This window comes from Canis lupus, chromosome 1 (genome assembly GCF_011100685.1).
Source record: "Canis lupus familiaris isolate Mischka breed German Shepherd chromosome 1, alternate assembly UU_Cfam_GSD_1.0, whole genome shotgun sequence".
NCBI lineage: Eukaryota > Metazoa > Chordata > Mammalia > Carnivora > Canidae > Canis > Canis lupus.
The window spans coordinates 66,703,698-66,716,835 of NC_049222.1; the positions used below are offsets into that span (position 1 = coordinate 66,703,698).

Consider the following 13,138-nt stretch of genomic DNA (forward strand, 5'->3'; position numbering starts at 1 on the left):
GGCAGTCTCCATTTTATGTTCAGAGTTTCAAGCCCAAGCCAGATGTGATTACTGTATTAGTCAGACCCCTGAGCTGGGGGTCAGTCTGGGACTGATGTATCAGCAAAAAACCAAACTCACTCATAAAAATAGTTTCATCATTTTAGTTCATCAAGTAAAATATAAAAGCAGTAAAGCCATCCTGGGAGCCACATGCTAAAATTCACTCATTCTCTCTTTTTCTTTTCATGGACCATATATCAGAATATGCTGCTGAGGCTACTGAATACAGAGCACTGAAGACGGTTTGTTCAGTTTGCAAGGATACCCTTGATTACATTAAGCAAGGATGGAAATAATTAGATTTCTAGCATTTAGCGTATGTGTATTTAGGGTCTGAAGATGCAGTTTATTTATTCAATATTTATTTTTTATCTAGAGGGCCCATGTGCAGTGGGTGTGAGGAGGGGGGCAGAGAGAGAGAGAGAGAGAGAATCTTAAGCAGGCTCCATACACAGCACGGAGCCCAACATGGGGCTCAATCTCACGACCCTGAGATGGTGACCTGAGCCAAAATCCAGAGCCTGATGCTTGACCGACTGAGCCATGCAGACGCCCCTGAAGATGCAACTTAAAATACGAGATTGGTAACTCTGTTATAAACCTAAAATTTCTGAGATTTACTTTCTTTACATTAAAATGAAGGCTACTTATAGGATAGTTACAAAGTTTAAATGACATACCGTATGCAAAATAGTTTGAGAAACTTAAACATTTTCCCTTGTTTTTTTCCTTTAAAAAATCTCGATCTGGCTTCTACTAAAAATATATTTTTAAAAGATTTTATTCATCCATTTAACAGAGAGGGAGAAGCTGGCTCCCAACTGAGCAGGGAGCCCGATGCGGGACTTGATCCCACGACCCCAGGATCATGACCTGAGCCAAAGGCAGATGCTTAACCAACTGAGCCACCCAGCTGTCCTCAAAAATAATTTTTATTAAGGTCATATGGGGCATCTGGCTAGCTAGGTCAGTGGAGTGTGTGACTCTTGATCTTGGGGTCGTGAGTTCAAGCTCCACCTTAGGCATAAAGCCTACTTCAAAAAATTAAAAAGGGAAAAAAAAAAAAAGAAAGACCACTATTTTTTAATGAGTGGGAAAGAATATTTGAAACGTTTGAATCATCATCTAAGATAATCATGGGTACTGGAAGTCTAGCTCTTGGGTTTTCTAGGCCATGATCGAAATGTGTTAATTCACCATGTGGCGGCTAATGCTCATTAGGAGCCCAGCGCCCCCAGAGTCAATAGTTCCTGACCGGGTGGGTGCTGCTGCTGTGGATGACGCCCACACAAGCATGTAGCGGCAGAGGATGGCTGGACGTTTCGTGTCCCAAATATAAGACACACATTGAAGACTAATCTTATTTTTATCAGATTGTTCTGAACACGCATATCCAAGTGATAAACTGTTCCAAACACATTTTTGGAGCCACGATCTATCAATGAATCTATCAGTGAATTATCAGAGATTAATAAGGATGGAAAAATGTTAGTGCCATCTGCAGGGCTCCACCTTCAAAAGCAGGCTGAAAACACTGGGATCTACACAGTTATTCGTCTCTTACACAATCTGCTACAGACCCTCCAGGCGTTCTTACCCACAACTTTGACACTCAGCACTCCGACTGGACTGACTCAGTCAAGAAAAGAAGTAATCTCAGATTTGAGAAGTCAGCATGTCTCATCTTATCCACTCAGCCATGCTCGTTTTCTAATCTCATTTCTCACCTTCCCTGTCATCCTCCCAACCTTTTGCTCCCGTCCACACCAGTGAGCCGGCGACCAGGCACCACACACGCACCTGCCACAGCCAGAGCCAGTTGCCTAAAATAAGTACATCGATGAAGACCTAACAAAATGAAGATAGTCAAGAATATACACAATTTTGTTCGTCTTGGTGAGTGTCCTTAATCTTGATTACCTAGTAATCGTTAAGTTAATCTGATAAACTATTCACAGGAAATGCAGACCATGCTTGTTTTTGCACTGGCAGACTGCTTTGAGGCTGCATGTAATGAACTGTGAGCGGATACTATCCTGCTTCCTAACAGGTTCCTAACCCTGGGACTTCTTAGGAAGAGCGGAGTGCTTTAAGACCTCCAGAGGTAGTTGCGAAGGTAACCAAGGAAAGCGTGGAAAGGGAACAGACTCCCTGGAAAGGAGGTGTTACGACAGTTCATGTTTCAGAACTAAGCATCAGAAATATTCAGAAATCATCATAGAGTTTCTCCTACAGTTAATGTAGCAAAGGGCTCCAATTTTCCTTTCTATTGCTAACTCCTCTTGAACCACTTCCAGAGTAGGGCTAAACGGGGTAAAAGGTGGCAGATTCTTCCTTTTTATTTTGTTTTGTTTTATTGTTATTTTCGAACGTACCTGAAGATCATCCAGGAAAATTCTCACTGAGGCTTGCACCCTGTAACCTTACTGTACACGAACCCAGGTAATGCTCCCAAAAGTGGACAAAATCCCCAACTTAACTGCAAAGAGCCAAACTCATCACTTACTATGGGTCGGAGCCAATCTACAGAGCTTCCCCTTTCCAGGCCAGAGCACCGTCTAGTGCCAGGAAATGTAACGGTCACGGATCAAAAACAAGCCTTTGAAAGAAAATTCCTATAGAGCAGTATCTGTGCCAATTTTGGGGGGAGGATTTATGTTGCCTTCCTGGCGTCTAAGTCGTGTCATAAATGTCAAACACAATATGATTGAATTTATTGCTTTCTCCTCCAAAAATAAAATGGGGCCCATAGAGTAGCAGTGAGGATTACATGAACAAAAAAGAAAGAATGCTTAATAAAAGTGCCCCACATGGTTTTGAATCATTGTCAGTGCTCAGTAAATGCCCGTTACTTGGTTTCTTCCTTCTGTCCTTCCCTCTTTTTCTTTTCTTCCCTCCCCACCCTCCTTCCTTGCCTTCATTTATCCTTCTTTATGTTTTCATTCTCTGGAATAAAACGGATGATTTTCATCTTTTTTTTTTTAATTAGAAGATGAACAGAAGCAGATCTAATTTTGCAAACTCCCATATTTTCAACGACTTTCTTCTGCCCTCGGTATTTTTCAAGTATTTTAAGAATCCATGGCAAGCTGAACATTTAGGAATTTTTTTTTTATTGTTAATGAAAATTTGAATAGACAAATCTTACACAGAACTGCTTTCCTTGGGATCCCTGGGTGGCTCAGCAGTTTAGCGCCTGCCTTTGGCCCAGGGTGTGATCCTGGAGTCCCGGGATCGAGTCCCGCATCGGGCTGCCGGCATGGAGTCTGCTTCTCCCTCTGCCTGTGTCTCTGCCTCTCTCTCTCTCTCCCTCTATGTCTATCATGAATAAATAAAATCTTAAAAAAAAAAAAGAACTGCTTTCCTTATAAATCTCCTTAAATAGTTAAAAAAAATCCAACTAATGGGGCAACTTTGTAGGGACACTTTGTAGGGACGTTATGTTCTATAATGGGAGGTCATGGGGTGAAGAGGTCATGGGGTGAAGTGGTTCAGCAGATTCTGAAACTCAGTTTCGGTGCTCTCTACGGAGACAAACACAAAAGTTCTCTTTCTTCCTAGTTGTCACTCTTTTTCGCCCACGGATATTGGCATCTATGTGGGAGAGAAGGAAGGGTTTCTGCTAACTGGATCCCTCCCTGTGTTTCTAACTCTGTATCATTTCACTTCATGCAGAGTTTCATTCAGAATACAAATTTGTTACAGCAAATGTAAGAGTCGAGGGAATCGCATCACTTTGTCATGCACGTGCTTCCTTCGCCAACGCTGAGGTGGCATTACATAATCCATGGAACCTGCTTCCCCTTCCCCGAGGCCAAGGCCGGGGGTTGTGAGTGGGCAGCAGAAGCATGGTGATGGGAGGGAGACAGTCCCGCTCACCTTGTGCCCTGCAAGCAAGCAGCATTGAACACAACCCAGGAGTCTCCCAGTAAATCATTTTAATTTCCCAAATTAGCCTCAGTTTGGTCACAGTTAACACCTCATTGTCTGAGGAGTGCTCCATTCTTCCGACACTTTGGTCCTTACCATCTTCACCACCATCTCCCCCCTCTCACCCCAACTGGAGACTGGACTTTAGCCAGACAGAGGAAACCGGGACTACGGGACCTGACTCTACGGCTACTTCCCTCCTCTGAGATTTCTGTTTTCAGTATTCGTTTCTTGCTCTCCTGTTTCCTTTTTCGAAACCTACTACGTTTCATATAATCAAAGATCTGTCATTTGTAGGAGCTTGCAAAGGGCTGCGGGGAGGCTACGCACAGTAGGTACCGTCCATTGCACGATTCCCGGGAGAGTTACTGGCCCCAGGGATGCACTGCTTGTCTTTAACTTTGAGGGATTAGGAACAGCCGTCGGTGAGGCCCCGCTGGCCTCCGAGACTGTAGCTCTACGGGCTGTTACAAACCACCGGCATCATTTCAGCTAATCAAAGACCTTATTCCTCCCCTATCGTTTCATTAGCAGGTGCATCGTGCAAAGACAGCCACGGTCTGATTTCGTGCAGGGCCGAAAGGAACACTGTTGTCATGGCTATTTCTCGCAGTTTCACCCCGTCCTCATGTTCCAAAAGGGCCAAAGCAGTGACACCACTACATGCAATTCTGAAGAAATCCTTTTTGCCTGCCTTATCTGATTATCTTCTCTCCTTCCTTGTTTTTCACCCATTAGACACTCAAACTAGAAAACATAAAAAAGAAAGAAAGAAAAAAAGCAAGCAAGCAAGCAAGCTTCCAAGGTACAGGCGCACTGGTTTTACTTCTCTTAACTTAGAAAAGACCACCTCTGGAAGAAACTTTTGGCTTGGGCAAATAAGCACCTAAAATTAATCACCTGGAACAACAAAGGGTGCCCCGGTAAGGTCCCTGCTCACCGCAGATCGCCGGCTGCGAACGGCGCGCGCTTCCACTCATGCTACAGGAGCACTGGTCCTAAGCGAGCGAGCCGTCGTCTTGAATGGACCGCACTTATTTTTCACTGTAATTTCCAAACACCAGCCCTCTCAAGGGTCGCGACCTTCACTCTGCAAACCTGACAAGCCTTCATTCCGATGAACACACAGCAGCACTCTGACAAATGCGTTCAGTGAAATCCCGCAGCAGGCCGAGTGCTGCTCAAAGTACTGGAAACAGGGTCTGAGAAATGCAGTTGTGGAAGGCGGGGTCCCTAAGGGCCAGAGCGGGGGGAGGGGGGGCCCCTCCGGGGGGGCCCCTCCCGGCAGCCCGGGCCTTCCTTGCCCTGAGGGCAGTAGGACCTGCTCCCACCCCGCTGCCCAGGACCCGGCCAGCTCAGCCGGGGCCCCCGGGGGCCCCTCCACCTGCGCATCCCCCCTCGTTCAGAAGCGGCCCCTCTGTCCTTTGCCGCCGGGATCCCCTTGATTTCAAACTGCTAGAAAGACACATACCTTTTTTTTTTTTTTTTTTTTTTTTTTGCGCTCTGGGGAGAAATCCCACGGATGCTCCACCACTGGCCAATCGAACGATGGAAGGACGGCCAGTTTGTTGGGGTTTTTTGTTTTTGTTTTTTCCCTTGGAAAGGCAAAAGTCTCAGCTCGGTGGATCCCGCTTCTTTGCCAGAACCGGGGAGGCCAGGCCCGGCCCGGCATCCGACAGAGCGCTGCCCGCGGGCCCTGCGGAGCCCTCGCCCTTTGCAGAGCCCGGAGCTGCTCAGCTCGGTGTCAGGGCAGCAGCTGCGACTCCCTGACGTCAGCTGCTTGGAGGCGGCCTTCGGGCCACGCTGCCAACCGGAGCTCTGTAACTTTAGAGCCGCTCACCCTCTGCGTAAACAACTCCAGGCCCAGGACATTTTTAGCTTTTATCGTGGAGCCCAGTATTTTCAAACTTGCCAAAAGAGCTGCTGTTAATATCACAAAATGACAATGGCCAATTTTAGATTTTCTTGGGAAAAGTCAGCTCATTTTTTTACAGGCGACGACTCTCTCCTTGCTATCCGCCCCCAAGGTCCTCCTTTGGGCTGGAGTGGTGCGTGCCCCTCGGGGCCTCGAGGAGCTGGGCGTCTGCACGCAGCTCGGCCCCGTGGGCAGCAGCCCCCAAACACGTGTGAAGGCGGGTCACACTTGTGGTCTTCGAGTAAAGCAGAAGCGGGACGTCAAGGCCAACCACCTCCTCCCTGTGTCTTTGTGACCACTTGCTGTCAGAGTGAGGCCTTTCTGCCGGATGAAATCAGATACTGATTATGGGAGGGGGGAACCGAACCCCAAACAATGAGACACCCACGTGCTTGCCTGCTTCCAGTCCTGGTACTGCAGCCCAAGTACACGGTGGAGGCGGGGGATCCCCAAGACCACGGCCAAAGCGACCTACCTGGAGATGCTGGGACAGATGCCGCCCCAGCAACATTTCCAGGTTGTGCATGAACTTGCACACGCGTGCTTGGTTGGACTGAGTTCAAGGGCGCATCGAAAGCAATTTTGTGCGTATTTCAGCAAATAAGCCAGTTAAAGGCTCAAGTGCTGAGGTCTTGCCCTGCAGACTGAAGCATTTTCTGGGTGATCATTAAAAAGCATGGCATATTCCCTTTCGCATTACCGGTTGCCTGCTTCGGGGGTGGGGGGTAGTTCGCGGGGAGCTCCAAACTTACCCACGGTGGCCGGTGGCTCTAGCACACGCACCAGTGGGACGGAGCATGCTGCCTGGTTGGAGCTCAGCATCGCGATCTCCAAAGCAGGAGCCACACAACAGCTGCCGCAGTAGCAGGGTCACCCGCGGCCACCGTGCTCTGCACAGCCCTGTGCTACGGACCCGGAACACACCTTTCCCCGGGCTCACCCTCACCACAAGTGAACCTGGAGGGCGCATTCACCCAGTCTTCCTGATGAGCAGGCACCACCCTGCCTGGTTCCAGGAAGATGCCCGTGTGGCCTAGCGGGGCTTGGAACCCGTCCCTCTAACCGGAGGCCGGGGGGCGTTTGTCCCAGCGATCGTCTGGGTTTCAACTGTACAGCCCCACTCATCGGTGTGAACTTCTGAGTGTGTTTCTTCTGTAAACGGACAATCATATTGGAACCCAATATGGTTGTGCTAAGAGTACGAGGGGATACGTCTAGTGCCGGGCACACGCCAGACGTTGGCTCATTTCTGCTCTGTCCTTATTGGCACAGGAGGAAAACCCTGGGGGTGGGGGAAGGATTGGCCCCAAAGCACCGACACAGAGTTGCCCGCTGACATTCTCCCCCTACACTCTTTCCCACTCCAAGCCTCTCACTTTCCAGGTGTCTTTTTGTAAATAAGATTATGACTGTGTTCTAAAGTCTATGTGGACTTCAGATCGTATGTGGCTAAGTCAGGGGAGACCCGGTGTGGGCCTCTCCTATCGTTTCCCTCCGTCGCATCCGTTCCAACGCCCATGCTCACGGCGTCCTCGTAATTCTCGATCGCAGGTGCATCAGCCGAGTCTCGTCATGGTAAAGCCCCCCCGGAATCACACAGAACCGAAAGCTCGGAGAAGACTTTGACGAGAGCTGCACCCCTCTACCTACCACTTATTCCAGTTCTTACCAACCCTTTTTGTTGAATGATTTTTATATGTATTAGCTTGGTTTCCACGCTCTGTCATATACCCAGGAGATGAAAGCCTAAGAAGGCAATCAATATTCAGCGCAGGTGCTTTTGGGTCTTTCCACCAAAAACTTGTAAGAAGGGGATCCCTGGGTGGCTCAGCGGTTTAATGCCTGCCTTTGGCCCAGGGTGTGATCCTGGGGTCCCAGGATCGAGTCCCACGTCGGGCTCCCTGCATGGAGCCTGCTTCTCCCTCTGCCTGTGTCTCTGCCCCTCTCTCTTTCATGAATAAATAAATAAAATATTAAAAAAAATAAAAAATAAAAACTTTTAAGAAAACCGTAAGTCCCTACCGTTCTGTACATAAGCAGGCAGACGCTGGAGTCACCAGCCCTTCAGTGACACGCAGAGATCTTGAAGCGCCCGACAGTTTCGAGCAGGTGTCACGGTGGCTGAAAACCTTACGGCAAGAAATGCAAATGTGCGGTATAATCCAGATTACTTTTAAGCCACTTAAACATTTACGCCGCCAGATAGGAAACTGATCCAAATCAGTGCTCTGCGTGTCGGAGAAAATCTGGAAGAATCATGCGTATCTGGTGCCACCCAAATCCCACTTCAAGGCAGCACTCCTTGATGAGGGCACGAATAAAGTAATGCTTAGCGTAAAGCACACGTAGCAGCACCTGTTGGTGTCCAGAAACAAAAAGGAACATCCTAAAAAAAGAACTTGAAAAGGTCTCTATGCAGGATAATCTTAGGCCAAAGGCCAAAACGTTTTGGGAAAGGTGAAAGAGGAGCGGTGAGCGCACGGATGTCACAGCAGGTGTTACTAGATTCAGAGAATTTTCCAGCCCGAAGGAAATCCTCTAGCCAACCCTCTCATTTTACAGCCGAGGAAAGAGGCCCTGATGCTACGTCAACTGCTCAAGGTCACAGAGCCACTTACCAGCCACGCTGGGAACAGAATCCCCGTCTTCTCATTCTTAGTGGAGCGCCGTGAAGTTTAAAATTCTAAGAAGTTCAAGGGAAGGGAACACAGCACTGGGATAAGGATCTGGGGCATGAGAGGTTGACTTCTGGCCTTGTCAACTTCTAAATTCAGTTTCCTCCTAAGTCCACATGAGGGAGAGGACACTCTGCCTCCCAAGGGTAACACAGGAATCAAAGAGCAGAGGTTTTATCCTGATGACCGCCTTTCTAGAGAGGCCTGGGTCCTGAGATCATCTACATCTTGGGTCCAAATGCAAAGACGAAAGGATTTTAATTTAGTGGTTGAAGAAAATCTGGGGATAAACCCTCCAACTTTGCCTCAAGCCGGCCAGCGCACATTTAATTTATAGTTTTCGTAGGAATGGTGAACTCGAAGCACTGCAAAGCAGTCATTTATTTAATTTAGGTTATGACAACTCTGGCTCCGTATGAGGCTGGGTGGCTTCTGACTTCTGGCTTGTAGGAGTTTCTTTCTGTCCCTTTTCTTTTACTCTTCAAACATATTTACCAGGTGAGAGAGTATTGTATTTCTATTTCCTTTGGCAAAGAAATGGACAAAATTAGAAAAACGGTGACTGAAAAACGGAACTCATCCTTAGGCATGTTAAAATTTAGAGGAGTGCCTGGGGGGCTCAGCGGTGGAGCGTCTGCCTTTGGCTCAGGGCGTGATCCTGGGGTTCTGGGATCGAGTTCCACATCGGGCTCCAGGCAGGGAGCCTGCTTCTCCCTCTGCCTGTGTCTCTGGGTCTCTCATGAATAAATAAAATCTTCAAAAGAATAAAAATAATAAAATTTAGAGCCTATTAAGGATGACCTATTAAAACAAATCCTTCTTTTTAGAATAATGGATGCCTTCTGGAATTTTCTTTTTCTTTTCTTTTTTTTAACATTACTTATTTATTCATTCATGAGAGACAGACAGAGAGAGAGGCAGAGACCCAGGCAGAGGGAGAAGCAGGCCCCATGCAGGGAGCCCGACATGGGACTTGATCCCGGGACTCCAGGATCACACCCTGGGCCAAAGGCAGCTGCTAAACCGTGGAGCCCCCCAGGCTGCCCCCTTTTGGAATTTTCAAAATACTTATGGCTCATTATCTCAGTTGTTTAGTAGAACTCTCTTGGCTCTTAAAATTATCTTCCATTCTTTGGGAGAGGTCTTGGGCCTTCCGATCAACACTCCATTTAGCAAATATTTGTGGGCACCAACCATGCCAGGCATGCCATTGGATCCTGACCCAGAAGAAGCATAAGACAAATTCCTGTTCACAACAAGCGTGGTCAACTCTGAAGGGTCCTGATGCAACCTGTGGCACGACTGCCCACATCCTGAGTAGTCTGCTACCCCAAAATAAACTTACAGACAAATGTGAAGAGCCTCTCCTTTTAGTCCCCACAGCATTCCATCACAGGGACGATAATTAAGTGTTCACTCCCAGCCTTGCTGGGCACTGTAACCACTGAGAGAATTAACGCCCCCCCCCAAAAAAAAATCACAAAAGCTGGAACTTTCCCCGAGATTTTCAAATCAGGTGATGAGGCAGGGTTTCTTAGGTTTTATAAAGTCCCACAGCTAATTCTGTCAAATTTGGTCCTGTGTTATTTTAGCCCAAGAATGACAGAGACTGGATTCTGTGCTGGCAAAGGCGACAGGATTTTGATTCTTACAACAATCTGTTTCGGGTTATAAAGACTTCGAGAGTCACACACAGAGTATCATCCATGGAAGTCACATATTTAGACTGTTGTGTTTCAGCGAGTGTGGGATCTTCCCGGTACTGGATGTTTTCCCCGTAGAATCATGGGGTGCTGGCTCTCGCTTCTGTGCTGAGGGCTGGTGGCATGTCATGGGGCTTATGTACGGGCCCTTCCAGATGACAGAAATATTCAAAAGAAATAGCCCTAAACTCACTGTTCTTTTTAAGTACTGCTTAAAACCATCCGACATTTTAAGAGTCGGGGCCAGTTAAAATCAGAGATAGATTTTGCTTACCGTTCTCAGATTAGTTTTTAGCATCTCAGTATATTATTTCCAGATTCCTGACTTGGGAGGTTTTGACAATGATGGCAACAAAACCTAAATAATAAAGGGAGTGACCGGTGGAGGGCCACCTCTTGATCCAGAAAAGGGCCTTGGGAATGCTGGTCCACCACACGAGCCCCCCCCCGCCCCCCGCCGCCCGAGTCATTTCTCCCTGGGAGAAAGTTCTAGCAGGAAAGCAGGGCCCAGTGTGGAGAGAGGCCATTTACCTGGTACCACTTGCAGACCCAGCAAGGGGTCCCTACTCACCCTCCTCACCCACCTTCCTCGGGAGTGTCCCATCCACCTGTCTCTGCTACCAGAAATGGTAGGTTTATCATCGGGAGGGTTACGTGCAGTTTGTAGCTGCTTGATGAAATTTCACTGACAGAGCAGAGGAAGCAGCTCCTAGTCCCTCCTTGGTAGGCAGCACACAGAAAGGACAGGAAGGGACCGACAAATACAGGTAGGCTTTGACGGGAGCTTGGGAAAAGAGTCTGGTTCATGGGATGTGGGGTGGGCGAGGCAGGGGAGATGGGAATGGGAGACCGTCTGGGCGGGCGCCAGCTGCGTAGGTGGGAGCCTGGGGGCAGAGCAACGTGGCACCGTGACATGGGAAGACGGCGGGGAAGGATCGCAGGAGGAGGGCACACACAGGCAGGCCCCAAGCCGCAGTTCAGGGCGGCCCTGTGAACAGGGTGATCAGAGCACCCTGCAGAGCCAGCCAGACCCAGGGCCCGGACCAGGGTGTCTCGGTAAGTCCACCAGACGAAAACACTATCCCAGCGGCTGCCCTCCGCCCTGACACCACGGCCTCGGGCAGATGCTGCTGCCACTGGAGGGTCTTGCCCAGGAAGGGCCCCGCGACTTCGTTCATTCTTTTCTATTTTGAGTCGACCTGGCTTTTCTGAATCCATCCACTTTCTACAAATATCAGGACTTCAAACGAATAGCTACTGATGAACAAGTGACAGCCCCTCTGAAGTGAGGATTGGGACCAGAAAAATGGGTTCCTTCTCCTGAGGAGCTTTTGCACTCGAGATTTTGGACATCCAAGGCTGGGGGATCCTTCCTTCCTGTCAACTACCTCCTTTGGCTGCTCTGCTGTGGCTTTTTTCACTATATGGAGGCTAAGCAGTCAGAATAAGGCCAAGACCCTCCACGCGACAGCCTTTGTGCCTCAGTAGAAATAAATGCATCCCCCCACCCCCGGAAAGATGCTCAGATTCCTAAGAGACGCTTAAAATCCAGAATAAATTAATGTTGCTGACCTGTCATGTTACATTCCCCTCTGAAGCTCTAAATGACTGGCTTCGGCTGACACACAGGCTGTTCTATTATTTAAAAAGTTGAGCTATTTTATCTGCCCAGGAGTTAACGATAAGGAGGAAGCGACGCGGATTGTGCAAAGGTTGCACATATTCGTGAAAAAGAAGGAAGAGAATTATAAACTAGAGGCTGAACTGAGTTTTCTGACTCGAAGAAATCATAGACTCCATAAGGTATCTTTCCAAAAGAGGCTCTTAAAGTCTCTTCCCTAATTAAGCCATTTGAGGACAGCGCGCAAACTGATGAGCTCCTCTCTGCCCCTCACGCCCTCTTCATTTGCAAACACATAGGTGAAGGCAGGTACTTTAAAAATTTTTTAAAGTTTTTTTTTTTTAATGTTTTATTTATTTGAGAGAGAGAGAGAGAGAGAGAGAGAGAGAGAGAGGCAGAGACACAGGCAGAGGGAGAAGCAGGCTCCATGCAGGGAGCCCGACATGGGACTCGATCCTGGGTCTCCAGGATTACACCCCAGGCTGTAGGCAGTACCAAACCACTGTGCCACCAGGGCTTTCCAAGTTTTTTTTTTTTTTTTTTAAGATTTTATTTATCTATTTGAGAGAGAGTGAGAGAGCAAGCAAAGTGGGGGGGGAGGGGCAGAGGAAGAGGGAGAAGCAGACTCCATGCTGAGCGGAGAGCTGACGCCAGGCTCGGTCCCAGGACCCCTGGCAGCCGCTTAACCAACTGGGCCACCCCGGCGCCCCGAAGGCTGGTACTGTAGACATGGCTTTAAAGAACAGACTTGCTGACTTTCATGGCACCGTATGTTGGACCACCTCAGAAATGAACAGGTGCTATTTGCCAGCCGTCAATGACGGTCACTTACGAGTCTTGCCTGTGACCATAGATGCATGAGCAACTCCACTCAGACACCCTCAGCAGAAACTATGGAAAACCTTTTTTCACTTTCTGATATCACCCACCCCCACTTTTTCTTCAATCCTTGCATTCGGTTGGACCATCTGACCCAAAGCATGACCCCCTCCCTGCCAACCCGACGAAAGGGGACAGGAGTCCTGCAGGAATATAACTGCAAACAGAGCAGGAATATCTGGAGCTGGGGCTTAGCTACCAAACCGACATTCCAAACCTCACTGGCAGCTGATTCAATAACCGTGCCCCCCTCTGCCACCCAGACTGAGTGAGGGCTGCAGAACGCAGGCCAATACACATTCCAGGCTCAGCACTCAATTTTCCTTTGTTTTGGGAGCTTGAGTCAGTTATGCTTAAAAATAACCAGCTAATT

At 48.4% G+C, this 13,138-nt stretch overlaps 1 protein-coding gene across 1 annotated transcript in view; it reads right to left on the reverse strand.

Moving 5' to 3' along the window:
- Positions 1-13,138, reverse strand: part of KIAA0408 (uncharacterized protein KIAA0408 homolog) — a 30,463-nt gene that overhangs the window by 13,452 nt on the left and 3,873 nt on the right. The gene's annotated exons all lie outside the window — the stretch shown is intronic.